Source organism: Equus przewalskii, chromosome 6 (assembly GCF_037783145.1).
Source record: "Equus przewalskii isolate Varuska chromosome 6, EquPr2, whole genome shotgun sequence".
Taxonomy (NCBI): Eukaryota; Metazoa; Chordata; class Mammalia; order Perissodactyla; family Equidae; genus Equus; species Equus przewalskii.
The window spans coordinates 51,187,926-51,197,858 of NC_091836.1; the positions used below are offsets into that span (position 1 = coordinate 51,187,926).

General features: G+C 40.9%; 1 pseudogene; it reads left to right on the forward strand.

Annotated features, from left to right (window-relative positions):
- The first annotated feature begins 2,468 nt into the window (after positions 1-2,468).
- On the forward strand, positions 2,469-9,422 carry LOC103541510 (olfactory receptor 7E178-like; annotated as a pseudogene).
- The last annotated feature ends 511 nt before the right edge of the window (positions 9,423-9,933 follow it).

The window sequence follows — 9,933 nt, forward strand, 5'->3', positions numbered from 1 at the left end:
TTCCCAGAGTGAGAAATTAGTCAAACCTGAGGAGGAGGGTCATGGGAACCTCCAATTTGTATCCAAGTTGAACAGAAGTTGTGGGTAACTTGAGGACCTACTACTTATCTTGTTTTATTTTTTTTGAGTATGATTAGCCCTGAGCTAACATCTGCCACCAATCCTCCTCCTTTTGCTGAGGAAGACTGGCCCTGAGCTACCATCCGTGCCCATCTTCCTCTGCTTTATATGTGGGACGCCTACCACAGCATGGCTTGCCAAGCAGTGCCATGTCTGCACCTGGGATCCAAACCAGCGAACCCCAGGCCACCAAAGTGGAATGTGTGCACTTAACTGCTGCACCACCGGGCTGGCCCCAAGGGACCTATTACTCTTGATTGACATCTGAATTGGAAGCAGTATTGGGGACTGAGCCCTTAACCTGTGGGATCTGACACTCTAGGCAGATTGTGTCAGAAGTAAAATAAATTGTAAGACATACAGGGACTGTGAGGAAATTCCCCCACATTTGGTGACCAAAAGTGTCAGAAGTGAAGGGTTATGTGTGAGAGTAAAGGAGACAGAACAGGATGTGAAAAACTGCTTAGGTGTTTCCTATACAGTGCCAAAGACTTAATTTAATTTTAATTTAGTCAGAATGTCTATGCCCATTCTAGGATTTTTGAGGGCAATGGGTGCTGTTGAAATAGGGAATTCAGGCAAGAAAATAATACCAATGGCAAAGATGAGGCATAATTTTTGTCCTCTAATTTTATGTTCAAGAACCTCCCTAAGATTATAGAGAGTACTTTATTCAAATTTAGTGGGATCCCCAGCAGTAATTTGAGTGCCGGTATTCATTGAGGACACAAAGCTTTGCCCATTGATGCTTTTCAGCAGATATTAAAACTAATTCAGAACCTGCATTGAAGAGATGCCAGAGCTAATCAGTGCCATTTCATTTTTCGTTCTATAAATTCTTTTAATAAATGTTGGACTTCCAATGGGGTCAAATTGTACACTTCTGTTTCAGTTTTCTGTTTCCTCCTTCATGTCCAGATTTCTTTCTGTCTCTTCTTTTTCTCTCTTTATGTATTTATTTTCTATCACTAGATATACTACAAAGGAGGTCTTCTCTATCCTGCTCATATTTATAAATTTCTTTCTCCAGAGATCCTCCAATCAGTGTCTTCAGGGTTAGGGACCTCCTCCATGATAATGGTTGTTTTATGGGGTTTATACACCCTGTGTTTAAATCAGGTATGAATTAACTCCTTTCCTGGGCTACAGGGATGCCATGGGTGTTTCTCCCCATAACCCTGAGGAACTGAATTTTTGTTGTGACAAAGGCATGTGGTAACAGTTGCAGCAGGGCTGTTTATAGATCCTGATCTGTTTTTAGAAGCGCAGGCCTCAGCATGACACACAATAGCTGCTTTCTTTCTTCTTCTCCTCCGTCTCCTTCTTCTCCTTCTTCTCTTCTTTCCTCTTCCTATTCCTTCTCCTCTTCCTCCTCTTTCTCCTTCTCCTTCTCCTTCTTGTTCTCCCTCTCCCTCCCCGTCTCCCTTTCCCTCTCTCTCTCTTCTTCTCCCTCCCTCTCTCTCTCTCTTGCTCACTCTCTCCTAATTCCCTAAAGACCACTCTTTCATGAGAAACCACTCAGTGGACCTGTATCTTGCTCAGGGTGTACTCTTTCCACCCACAAGGGCCAATGCCTGGCTGAAACACACAAACCAATCAGGGTAAGAGTCTTTCCCTTGACCCTAGTGTCAATAACAGCTTCATTCCAAGACATACAGATAGATCTGAGCTGAGACACAAGACGTAGGGCTACATTAAGGAAGGACCCAATCCCATACCCTTGTCTCTAAGAGACAAGTAACTATCAAAACATCTACATTAGGTAAGTTATATCTATAAGAGAAGATTGTGTTACCAAACACAAACACAGGTTCATTACCCAATACACAGGAAAGTCAAATGACCAAAATATCAAGCTTGTGGGAAGGAAATAGATTTATTATCAAAAGGCAGCCAGATGAGGAGACGGGAGCTAAAACTCAAATCCACCTCCTTGAAGGGAAAAGGTAGGGGTTTTTATGTGGGCTTTTAGGTATGGAAGGGGGAGCATGTGGCTTTGCTGGTTGGCACCTTCCCACCAGCCTGTATTTGGCAAAGAAGATGGAATGTCTTTTTCCTTGAGTGTCTGGACTTTTCTGATGACTTCTCATTCTCAGCCTGCATTTGGCCTTGTTAGGCTGAATATCTGTTCTTCTTGAGGTTTGGACTTTGACTTCCTGGGAAAAATAGCTCATTCATATACTAAGGAGGGACAGAAGGACCTGGGTAGATTTAAAAAACAGTTGATTATGCTGAGTATGCCCAGGTGCAGTTAGCAAAGCTTATCTCAAATTTTTTTTCCTCTCTTTTTCTATCCCGGGGAAGATTTAACCCCTTCATTCTTGGTTTCAATTGGAAGGATTCAACAAATGCAGCAGAATGCAGAACAGTCCAAAAGGTAAGCTTCTAGGAGGCAGTAGCTCAAAGTACATGTTTATCATCAGGGAGCAGAGCCAGGGAGCAAGCCAGAGCAAGAGAAGAAAAACCTCTGAGGGTGGCAGTCATTGTCTCAGTGCCCCATGTGCTACATCAAGTGTAGTGGACACTCTGCAGAAATACGATGGACCTCCACTTCCATGGACATCAAAATTTGGCAGATGTTGAGGCTGATAACGCCAACACACAAGGGGGTTTAAAAAGTTTATTCAACATATAAAGATCTCCCTGTCGGGGGGCGGCCCAGTGGACAAGTGGCTAAGTTCTGGCATTCTGCTTGGGGTCTGGGTTTCACCAGTTCCCAGGCGCAGATATGGCACCCCTCATCAGGCCATGTTGAGGTGGCGTCCCACATTGCACAACAAGAGGCATTCACAACTAGAATATACAACTATATACTGGGGGGCTTTGGGGAGAACAAAAAGAAGAAGAAAAAAAAGAAGATTGGCAACAGTTGTTACCTCAGGTGCCAATCTTTAAAAAAAAGAAAAGATCTCCCTGTCTCGGGGAAGCATAGCAGGCCTTCTAAGCTGGTCTGAAATGATACAAGAGTTCAAAGAAAGTGGCTGGCTTGGGTTTTTTTAATTGTAGTTTTGGTGTGGGTTCCCAGTGAGAGTTCCTGTACATGTGCATGGGCTTATGAGGTTTGAATCTCTCTCTGTTGCTGAAAGAGGACAGACCCAGGCTTTCTTCTTTTTTTTTAATTAAGGCGTAATTAACATACAATATTATATTAGTTTCAAGTATACAACTGATTCAGTATTTGTGTATATTGTGAATTGATCACCCCAATGAGTCTAGTTAACATCCATCACCATACATAGTTACCAATTTTTTTTTCCTGTGCTGACAACTTTAAGATCTACTCTGTTAGCAACTTTCAAACATGCAATACAGTATTGTTACTATAGTCACCATGGTGTACATTACATCCCCAGGACTCATTTATTACAACTGGAGGACATGGTCTTTTTTATCAGCTAGCCTAGATAGTGAGCAGAAACAGAAGAGGCATGATTTAAAAACTGTTAGCAGCCAAACGTCACACTCAAAAAATGGAGTCAGGCATTTTATTACATAGTTCTTATAGGGTTTTTATATGTAGTCCAAATCAAGAGAATTAATTGCCCTGCATATGAATAAAATAAAGTACATTTGAATGCTTATTAATGTCCTTTAATTATAACAATCTTTTCTCTAAAGGAGTTGATATTTCTCATTCCTTTTGTTTCCATCAAAGAAGGGAACTACTATGTTAGTATGTCCATGGATTTTTAAAATCTCTAAGTATCCTGTGCCTCTGAATTTTCAGCCCTGTCTTTCTAAAGTGGGTGCACATAGAGACAGGTGAATGGAGCAAAAGCCAATGAGAACAGAGTTCTAGGAAGAATATGTTTGCCACAGCTGAGAAATATGGCTAAGGGGTATGGTCCTCAAGTATGAATACTTAATCTATGAATTGCTTGAATGCAAAATATAGACACTCTTATGGGTACCCGTATACTTCTTTACTTTATATCGACTCTCTTTTATTTTCCAAAAGGTGTCTCTGCTATGTGGAATCCCAGAATCTAACAGGAGTCTTGGATTTCCTATTTCTTGGGCTCTCAGATGATCCAGAACTGCAACCTCTAATCTTTGGCCTGTTCCTGTGAATGTACTTGGTCACTGTGCTGGGGACTCTGCTGATCATCCTGGCTGTCAGCTCTGACTCCCACCTCCACACCCCCATGTACTTCTTCCTCTGCATCCTATCCATGGCTGACCTTAGTTTTATTGCTACTGCGATCCCAAAGATTATTTCAGACTTTCTAACTCATAGCAGAGTCATCTCCTATGTGGGCTGCCTGATTCAGTTGTCTTTTTAAAATCTTTTTGGATGTTTGGACAGTTTACTCTTAACTCCGATGGCCTATCATCGATTCATAGCTATGTTTTCTTATCCCCTGCACTACCTGATCATGATGAACCCACACCTCTATAGCTTGCTGTTTCTGGTGTCTTGTTGATCAGCCGTTTGGACTCCCAGCTGCACTGCTTAATGACATCACAACTTACCTTTTGCACGAATGTGGAAATTCCTCATTTCTTCTGTGATCCTCCTCAACTCTTCAAGCTTGCCTGTGACAATACCTCCACCAATAAAATATTAACCTATTTTATTGGTGCCATCTTTGGTGGTATTCCAGTCTCAGGGATCCTTTTCTCTTACACTTGAATTATTTCTTCCATTCTGGGAGTGCCAACAACAGGTGGGAAGTACAAAGCCTCCTCCATCTGTGGCCTCTCATCTCTCAGTTGTTTGCCTATTTTATGGAACAGGCCTTGGGATGTACCTCAGTTCTCCTGTTTCACATTCCCCCAGGAAGGATATGGTGGCCTCAGTGATGTACACTGCAGTCACTCCCATGCTGAACCCCTTCATCTTCAGCCTGAGGAACAGGGACATCAAGAAGGCCATGTAGAGGCATCTCAACAGAACAGCCTAGACTCAATATTGGGCCACTTTTTGTTTTGTGGATTAGAAATGACAGAAAAACTAAATGTCTAGAATTGGCAGGCATGCCTGTTTGGTCACATAATTTTTGTAGCTCGTGGTTTTCATTCATCTTGATTTATCATATCTGAAATTTTTTTTTTTTTTGGCACATCTTTGGTGGGATGAAGGGAGTATTCTGGGATCCCACATGTGTCAAAATCACTGCACAATCTTTGGAATCTTCTGTGTTTGTCACCTATGACCCAGGCATCCTGTAGAAATTCAGAACTCTCTTTTTAAATATATATACAGTTCTCAACGATTTTCACTTTCCGTGTCTATTTTCCATAAAAATTTGACTTCAATCAAACCTATTGATGCAGGTTGTGTGAGAGAATGTGTGTCACTGGTTCCCAAGCTTGGCCTCATACTGGAATCATCTGATGAGCCTTAAAAATCCTCATGCCAGAGTCCCACAACCATAGTTTAAGACTTAATTGGACTTCAGAGTGAAAAGAGTGTGAACGGTTTTAACAGCTCTCCAGGTGAGTCCAATGTGCAGCCAAGGTGGAGACCTATTGAATTTTTTCAGACCTTTCATTCAAGATAAATTGTATGTCTTGTGTCCTTTACTGTTCATGACCAGATCCTGAAGATTTTAAAGTGATCAGAGTTCACAAAGGAGAAGATATGAAAGAGTTTGCCTTAGTAACAGGCAATGTGATTTTTTGGGCATATTCCTGTGAATATGTTTTCAAATATCTTCTCCCTCCACACACTGGAGCTGGTCCTATATGCTGGATATTAAGCTATTGTTTTTCTGCTCCAAATGTACCCTTCTGTAATCTAATTTGTGATACTGTGTGTGTGTGGGGGGTGGGAAACTATAAACCAATGCTCGAATGTTCCATCTGGCTTCCCTTTAGATTCTTCCAATTACAGTCAGTAAAGTCACACGCACCAATGCCCAACCTTTTCCCTATACCCCTTAGCCTATCATGTCGCTACATCCTACAGCTATGACTCTCTGTTACCATATTTTTTCTTTTACGCTTTTCATCTTTTAAAAACTGTTTAGCCATACTTATATTAAATTATCTTCATTAAAGTAACTAATGTGGTTTCTCTTTTCTTGACTGAACCCTGGCTGATAAATCGTAAAGCTAGGTTGTGAGATGCAATTGGAAGATTGCAAAGTGAGCTCATGATAAAAAAGTGATTGTAATGATTATGTATTGGTCAAGGGGATCCAACTGATACTTAGTAGTGGTCTGATATTTCTAGTGGCTGTGTGGTTCTAATCTTGCCTGTAGATCATTGTCACCCAAGTGATTATTAATAAATTTAACTTTATCTTTGTTTTCGTTGCTCAAGGATAGCAAAGGACCATGTCCTCAGCAAAGGGGAGATCTTTCCTTTCACTAGGAACAGGCTGTTTAGGACTCCACTTTGTAAATGTGTTTCCCTGTCTTCTGTCATGATCAATGTGTCATGGGCTCCTTCTGTCTTCTGCTACATAGCCAGGTACCTGAGTACATATCAATCTTTCCTTTAGAGATGCTATACACAGTTTCTGAGGTAGCAATGTGGGCTTTCTGAAAAGCTATCCAGTAACTGGTTTAATCTACTCTGCCTTTTACCACTAAGCTAAATTGCCTACCACCTTCACAGACAATGATTCTAGTAATTGATTGGCTCTTCCAATTATGAAATTACTTCAGTTTTATTTTGGATTTTTCTTCCCATCCAAACATATAACATGTCTCAACACTCACTTTTCCTTCTCTAATCCTTCTCTGTACTCCTGCCATTTGGTCATTTGGGCTCCCTAAAATTTTACCCTGCCACTGATGCTCACACACATGATTAGTATACTTTCTCCCATATCCAACTTAACTGAGTAAATACTCAAGCTTTCTTCCTATCAGTTAATGAGCAATCAATCTCTGAGTTCCTCATACAAAGAAATCTGAGCCAATAGGACTTCAAAGATAAGATATAGAGGTTGCCGCAAATCATGATTCCCATACATTCCACTTTATCTCACTATGCAAGCCAAAATCACATTTTTAAAAAGACTTCAAGAGTTCAAATACAAAGATTCTAAAGAAAATATATTTGAAGAGAGATGAGCCCTTACTAGTTGAGCAGAAATCAGAAGCTTTTAGACTTGCTTATTATATTGGTACTGAACTGGCTGTGGCTTCTCCTGGCAAAGATGAAAGTACTCTGTTGGTATAAGAGAAAGCAGGGAAACTTCTTATGACATGGCCAGGAGCGGCATGGGGGAGGGCGGTGGGGGGTTGGCAGAAATACCTAAAACCGAGCAAGTTTTTCCATGTGCCTGTCCTTCTCCAGTAAAGGTTTGTTGAGAAGATGGTGATGTAAAGAGTTGGGGACTATGCAGGAAACCAGAGAGACATCTATAGAATCTTGTTGTGCTTATGGCTCAAAGTTCTGATAGAGGATAAGGCTTTTGTGCTGGGAAGTTTCTAAGATGCTCCCAATATCCCCTGCCTCCTGTTATTTGTGCCCTTGTATATACCTGTCTCTAATTGAGCTGGACCTTGTGACTTGCATCCAGTGAACAAACTATCAACAAATATTGTTATATCAACTCTATATTAATGTGTAAATAGACTCAGGTTTTCAACTCACCAGCCTTCTTCTACTCTCCCACCAGCTCATGCTGATGGATGATAGCTGCCATGTTGTTAGTTGCCCAATGGAGAAGCCCATATGGCAAGAAACTGAGAGATGCCTTTGGCCAGCAGCACACAAAGAATTTAATCCTGCCATTGCCACATGAGTGACCTTGGAATCAGATCCTCTTCTGGTCAAGCCCTGAGATCGCCGCAGCCCTATACGCAAAATGCAGACATCTGAGAAACCTCCTGTAGTATTTAAGCAAATTGTCAATTTAATAAGTGTGTCAAAATAGTTATTTAATGTTCCATACATAATGAAACATACATAAATTCTACAGAAAAATTAAAACTTAGGCTGTCATTCAAAATAGCAAAAGCATACATCTCTAAACATAAAGTCCCAAACCCCAAAGCAGGAATATAGAAAAACACATGGGAAATTCTCCTTAAAGATGTAAATTAATGGAAATTGCATTAGGTTCTTGGTAAAGAAGACATAATTCTCCAAACATAGCATGATGAACTCAATGAATTTGCTGACATACAAGTCACGTGTTGCTTTTTTTAATTGAAAAAAATCATCTGAATTTATAAAATCCCTGCAACTTGGAAGTCAGAAGTGAGGAGTATGGGTAAGCTTCCTCCTGAAAAGAGGACCCTTTCAAATAATTCACTTTTCCCTTTTCCTCTTCCATTAATAATAGCAAGTCCTCAGAGAATGGGATAACAGGGACGAGTTTTGCTAATTATGAGCTCTGTGTGTTGAGCTCTCAAGGCCATAGAAAAGTAAATACTCAGCCTGTGCCTCCAGCCCTTTAGGATCCTGGTCTCACTCCAGCAGGGTTCACATCTGTGTCTTCCCCAAGAATCACCATCTGCATCAAGAGGCCCATGACTAACTCTGTCTTTCTCCCAGTCCTGAGGACAGAGCATGAACTTTCATTGCTTGCTAGGCAGAAGACCAGCAGCAGATTCTCATTCCTTGGCCATACTCCAGCAGAGACACCAAGCAGCCAGGTGAGTACCATAGAGATGGTGGATAGAGAAGCCACTGTCAGGAACATTGTTTTTTCATCAGTAGGACAAATAGGAGAGTTGGGACAAACAGATGGGAGGGCAATGATATGCAAAGTTTCAGCTCAGAGCTCCATGTAGTTTATATTTGTGATTCTTGTGGGGATCCCAAAACTCTCGTTCAAAGTTCCGCTTTTCTCCCACAGTGGTTCTGCCATTGTAGGTATCTCCCCCATGACAGCAGGAATGAGTCCTAGTGAATTGTTCACAAAGCAGTGAACACGGACCAAGAAGGTGATGAGGATGATACTGATGAAAATGATGACAGTAGCACAATATTACAGACCTTTAGTTAGGGATTCTATGTACCAGGATCTGAGCTAAGTTCTTTATTTAGACTGTTACCACTTATCTGCATTACTATCCCCAAAACAGGGAAACAAGCATTATCATCACTCTACAGTTGATAAGAGCACAGCATTTTATGTAATTTTTACATAAATAATATACATAAAAATGTCTTGCAGTCAAAAGGATCAAAGTCAGGTTTCAATGCAGACAGTGAGACTCCATTCACAGGGCACCTAGACAATATTCCCTCCTGCCAACTCATCCTGGCATTTCTCTTCCTTTCTTTACAGGCAGAGCCCCTCACCCACTGTGCTCTTCTCTTTGTGTTTCTGGTAGACCACAACGGAAAACAGTGGGTTGCCCTGGCTCATGAGCTATATAGTAAGTATGACTGAGACTACATGCAGGAATCACAGAAATTGTTGACACACGATAATTCTGGGAAGAGCTCTTTCTTGTCCCTGCTTCCAGATTTGCTTCAATTGTTCCACTTCCTCCTTCATTCTTGTAATTTATTCCCTCTTGATCTAAGGGAGACATAAATTCAAAATGTTGAGTTCCATTCTTACTCATGAAACAGTTACAAGGTATACTCTAGGAAGTTTGGAATAGCTTTCTGGATATCTGCTCAAACCATCATTGTTAAACAGTGAACAGTTTCAGATCCTGGTCCTCAGAGATACCCCATTTAATTTTGAATCCTAGCTCTTGCATTTATTATCTGTGTGACACTGGGAAAGTTGTTAGTATCTCTGAGGCTTAACGTTTTCATCTGAGTTGATCTCCAGTTGGTACAACTGCATTGAGTAAGATTTAAATATAAAGGGTATTGAACATGTGCCTAAATATGTGATGGATGTCTACAGTAAGGACAAAGTAAATTTTAGCCATTTTTATTAGTATCAA